Below are 5,996 nucleotides of genomic sequence, written 5' to 3' on the forward strand. Positions count from 1 at the left end.
CTCTCTCTCAAAAATAAACATTAATGTAAAAAAAAAGAAAGAAAAGAATGAGTGAAGGAATACCATATCACCTTGAATCTATCCATTCAGTGGCCTGGTGAATATTTCTCTACCAAGGGGCCATTATGACTTCTAGTTCATTGCTGGTATTGCTGGATGGGGCTGTCTCTTTCAGCATGCATTGTAAAATCCTTTGGGTAGGCATAAACTGGAATTCAACTCCAAGTAACAAACATGGGATCAAGCTTACTCAAGCCAAAACCACTATGGTGGGCTGAATTTCCCCTTTTCTCTCCAGGGGCATGTTTGGTCTCTTTAAATGCACTATACCTCGGTAGGCGGAAGGCAGAGGAGGCGGCATGCCCATCCTGTTCTCACCATAAGGCCGCAGCAGGTGTCAGTGTCCAGGAAGGTATTCATTCAGCAAGACTACAGCAGTGGCACACGCTGCCAGTTCCAGACCAAGTTCCCTGCGGAGCTGGAGAACCTGATTGATAGGCAGCAGTTTGAAGAAACAGTTGGAACTCTAAATAACCTTTATGCAGAAGCAGAGAATTTGGGAGTCAATCATATCTTGAAGGCTGCTTGGCTTGCTTAACAGCCTACACCATCTTCTTATGCATGGAAACTCATTATGAGAGGGTTGTGAAGAAAGTGTCCAAATACATTCAAGAGCAGAATGAGAAGATATATACTCCCCAAGGCCTCCTCCTGATAGATCACATTGAGAGAGGACTTCAAGTTATTGAAATCACCATTTATGAAGACAGAGGCATGAGCAGTGGGAGATAAACCATTGAATTAAAGATCTCTCCTCCAGCTGGGACCCTCACCTATCCACTGGCCGATCGCAGAGTGTCCCCTACCTCCTCCCCAGAGCATCATTCCTTTGTATCTGCTGCCAGAGCCACGTTGCCATTTACTCCAAGGACTAACTGTCTAAAATTCCACACCTGGAGTGACCTTTGGTCACTCAGCATCCACTTTGTGTCTCCAAATTGTGTAGGACTCTGTAATCTCTTGATTAGTTTCTGAGAAAACACAATGAAGCATTTCACTTTTTTTATTCAAAGCCGTTAATAAAATAAGCCATTAACCCAAAACAAAATTCATTTCTTACCTGCCACCAGGACAGTGGTTCTCTCATTCCTGCGGCCAGCTTCCCAGGTGGCTTGAGACTTCAGTGAGTCCCATCTTAGCCAGTGTTCAGTGTTATTTCCCCCAAATTCAGAAAATGCTTTTCTCCGGGATTTTGGTGAAAGGTAGGCCATGTCTGTGGTTTTGCTAACACATCTCCCAGATCTACCAGTTTTTCCATGGCCAAAATCTTAAAGATTTATTTCTGCTGTTCAGTTTCTCCAACTGAAGCTCATTGGAAAAATAATGTATAATGTTACTTGTTTTATTATAACAGTTATTCCTAATTAAAACAGTATTTAATGCAATTTCAAGTTATTATTCTTTGGAGAATTTTTTTATTGCATTACCTTGAATGTTGGGAAGATGTAGTATGTGTTGTGTGTTCCTTACAAAAATAAGTAAGCACAATAAAGTGGATGCTAAACCATCAAACACATAAATGTCCCTGCTGTGTCCCTGAATGTGTAATAAGCAAGTATAATAAATATTTTAATTATAGTTTTGTTATAAATATAACTTATGAGAAAAAATTTGATAGGAATAATACTGTATATTGCTAATTTTTAACTGTCCCTACTGGCAAACCTTATGATTCATAGACTTTCCTCGTATACAGTATTCAGTGCACAGAAATCTTAGGATTGGTTCAAATACAGTAAGTTCAGTGATTTCCAACTAAAACTCTCAAGTCAGAGTCTGTGTTTATAGTTCTTCTGGCTGTATGTTCTTAGTGTCAGGGTTTCTTACACCCTTCATTCATATTTGGGGTTTTGAGAGCACTGTATTTGCAAGGAAGTTAAGAAATACATTAGGAAAGAATGAAACAGTTAAAAGTTCTACTTTCAGAGATACTTTAGGTGCTAATACTGGATTTAAACTTTCAGATTTAGTTTCTTTTATGGATCTGTTAGTTATTAAGTAAATCCCATCAGCCTGTGTAATATTTTAATTTTATAAAATTCCTTTGTTACTTTATAGCTTGTAACAGTGTATCTGTCTTTTAAACCTGTTGCAATAACTTTGCTGAAATAATAATACATTAGTAAAACTTTTCTTAACCAAAAAAATGCACTATATCTCATTATAACAACCCGAGAACACAAAGAAATTCTGTATTTTATCCCTTTGCATCATTGTGAAACAGAACCATGTCCACACTGATATCTGAGATGAAGCTGCTGACAGCAATATACAAATGCCAAAGCTGCTGCTGAAAGTGCTTCTAGAAAGTAAAGGGGAGGCATCAATTAGTCCAACACGAACTGAGAGCTTTGAACAAAATTATATTTGAAACATCTAAACTGTACAATGACAATAAAACACCAAGTGAAATCATTAGAAATTCCAGTGTAAGATGATTCTCATGTGACTCGGGTTTTTGACAACCCTACTGGATACGTGAGCAACCATGTTCCAGGTCTCCAAAAGAAAGCCTATCATGAGTGGTCAGTTGCTTCATAAATTGCAACATCTAAATTAAGAAGGTAAATTAGTAGTTTAAAAATGAAGTGTGATACCTTAAGCTTAGCAGTTTATTACTTGAGGTTCTAAATTCTTCCTGGAGTCTGGTCTATGTAAGAAAATGCCTTTTATTATCTCCCAAACTCCAAGAGCTTCAAGCTGGGACAGACACATTTGGGACACATCACAGGAGTTGGCTTCTCCTAACCCACATTCTGCAACCCTTCTATACATCTGCTTCTGCCCCTTATCAAAGTCACATAGATCATCTCAAGAACTATGGATAAAATCAGCTTGCTCCCAAAGTCCTACATTTTTTCCTTCCTTTCATCACACTTGTTCTACTGTTTGGCCAGCAAACAGCTGGCTAACTCCAGATCTTACATTGCTTGTGAATTGAACATGTGCTCAGCAATTGTTTTAGATATTCTCCACCTATTAATTCATTTTACCCTATGAATAAGTTCTATTATCACACTTTAGAGATGAGGAAACTGAGGCACAGAGAAGTTAAAGAACTTGATTAAGGTCACAGAGCTAGGATTTAAACCCAGGCAGTCTGGCTTCAGAGCCCAAGGTCTGACCTCCATCATATCTTTTCCACTCCTGGCTGAAAAACAGTATCTGGCTTTCAGGGCTGTTGTGAGGACTAAATTATTATCATTAGTCCTCTGGAGTAGGGTGGCCATTTTCTGTCAAGTGGGCTGGGATTGGGAGTACATTTAGCAAATTAAGTTCCAGACATAGTTTAGAACAAGCATTTCCATTTATTTTAATAAACCTAAGTGAACATAAAGTGAAGTTCCACATAAACATAGCTCCATAATAATGCATTTCATTGGAAAGAAGCTCTCTTAACGTACTTACATTTAATGGAACACAAGAAGGGTCACTCTGACTTCATTTCCAAAGCTGACTCCTAAGTAGCATCTACAAATTCACAGAAAAGCTTTCACAGACCTAATAACTTGTGGAATAGGGTTATGCACTTGAATATGTGCACACCCTGTTCTGAAAGCCTTTTGTCCCACTCTAGTAGTGTTGATTTTAGCAAGCATATCCTTGGTGGCTGTTCATCCACTAAGGCATGTTGGCCCTTCATGCTCCACCTCAACTTAATAGGCTCCATGTGGGAGAAACAAGTCTAGAGGAATCAATTCACTATAATGGGCAATGTTCCCATAAACAACATCAGGAACATGAGAGCTGTCAGAAGAACTGAAGTGCATTCCTGTCATCTTCTTTTATGGAAATTCATGCCACCCAAATAAATGCTATACTCACCCCTTGTTTATATGTTCTGTAAACTCAATGAATTAAATGAATGCAATATGTCCACATTCTGAAGAGCAAAGTAGAGAATGGCTCAATTCTTAAAAACCCCATAATCCTCAAGAACAAACCAAAGGCTTAAACCAGTCAAGCTCAGAAGCTAAGAAATAAATAGTTTAAGCAAACTTTCCCTTGAGTTTGGCACTTCTAAAAGAGAGAAAAGGTTGTTGGGGGAGTAAATGTGGCTCTTTGTTGATTAATTAAGGATGCTTAGGCAACACTCAGTGGAATCCGTAACTTATAGCCTGAGTTGTTGCTGTCGTTTTTTTTCACTTAGACTTCTAGTTGTCGATTAGTACCTAAAATGACTTATGTAATTTGTGCCTTTAGGATGTCAGGTGTTAAAATTACTTTTCAGTACACTGACACAAATTATGATTGGATTTGTTTGTTAAATGAGGTAAGAATTCAGGGGAGAAATCGTGGTGGGCAAAAAGAATCTGTTTTAAAATGAGAAGAGATATGGAGGGAAGGTAGCTAATGATGAGAGAAACGAAGCTTATAGACTTTTAAATGGAAATAAGCCATGCACACATAGAGCTCTAATGAAAGGCATTATATGATCAGGGCATGCACTCAGATCTCTCAAAGATGGCTTTTGGGGAAAGGATATGTAATCTTAGATTTAAAAGATAGATTGGATTTGAGCATATGAAGGTAGAAAATGGGATATCCACCAAAAGGAGGTTGTTCAGGGAAAGACCAATAGCCCCTTTAGATGAAAGCTTGGTATGCATGACAGGAAGGAGCAGGAGGAGGAAGCTTGAAGGATAGGTTGAAATCAAATGCTAAATGGTTTGAATGCAGAATGGATTAAAGATAAAGCTAACACCAAAGGGAAAAACCAATTAGAAGACTACTGCAAAACTCCATGTCAAGCATAAAGGTCAGAAATGCAGGCGGGAGTTGGGGGGGGGGGAGTGAGAGCAGTGGCATGAGGAGGACACAGTGGAGAGAAGCATCATGGAGAGCCTCAGAGGTCAAATTGAAAAATATATGGTGAGCCACACAGAAAAGCCAAGATAATAAAGAAACAATCTCCCTATACTAGCTCTTAAAATCTCACAAAACAGGAGTCAATTAGGAGAAGGAGACAAGATGACGGAAAAGCATGTAAGTTTTTTTGTGAGTCTTGCACCCATGAAATACAGCCAGACCAACACAAATCATCCTGTACACCTAGCAAACTGATCTGAGGATTAACACAACAATCTGCACAACCTGAACCACAGAATTCAGCAGGTATGCAGCGTGGAGAGGTGAATTGGGGGAGAGAGAAGCCGTGGAGGGCAGGGAGCTACTTTTGGGTGCAGAGAGAGGATGGAGACAGGGGCAGAGAGAATACAGGAAAAACACCCCCCCAAAAGCAGCTGGAGAGAAGATGGAAAAGTAGAAACAGCTGCAGGGACTGAACTAAAAAGGGAGAAAGGAGAGGGTTTAAATTCCATTAAGAATATAAACAGGGGGAGCACAGAGTCTGCAACTCCACAGCTTAATACGTGGTGGTGCTCTGGTGAGAAGGGTAAATCCCCAGGAGCAGAGTGGAGTCCAGAGTCTTCAGGCCACACAGGGAGAGGTGGTTCCCCTGCTGGGAGGACACCTGGTAGAGGCTGTGTGGGCCCCCCAAAGTCAAGGCCCCAGTGGACCCAGGAGAACAACCACATTCACTGGTGCTGGAACAAGGTCGTTAAGGGTGAAGCCTGGTGCCAGATGTGTGTTGTGATTTTCCAGAGTCCCAGAAGCGCCGCTGCTACGCTGTCTCGTGAACTTTCTCAGGAGTGGGCTGGCACCCGGCCGCAGTCTCTGGGCATTGGCAGTAGCACAGTCACGCAAATGTTCCTGGGTGCAGCCAGTACTGGGCCACTGCTCGGTGAGACCCTCCTGCAGAGGGGCAGAATGGGTCAAAGCCGCAATCCCTCAGAAGTAAGGGGTCAGGAAAAACAGCCAAATCTGAGACAAAACTCAGGAGGGAGGTGGGGGCTTAGTCACGGACTGTGTAAAAGTGAGGAGTGGGTGGAAGCCAAAGACAAAGGACGGGTGCACAATTGCTGACCAGGGAGAAC

General features: G+C 40.9%; 1 pseudogene; it reads left to right on the forward strand.

The window, feature by feature from the left end:
- Positions 1 to 299: 299 nt before the first annotated feature.
- On the forward strand, positions 300 to 1,445 carry LOC122477362 (annotated as a pseudogene).
- Positions 1,446 to 5,996: the final 4,551 nt, after the last annotated feature.

Source organism: Prionailurus bengalensis, chromosome X (genome assembly GCF_016509475.1).
Source record: "Prionailurus bengalensis isolate Pbe53 chromosome X, Fcat_Pben_1.1_paternal_pri, whole genome shotgun sequence".
In the NCBI taxonomy this organism is placed as follows: domain Eukaryota; kingdom Metazoa; phylum Chordata; class Mammalia; order Carnivora; family Felidae; genus Prionailurus; species Prionailurus bengalensis.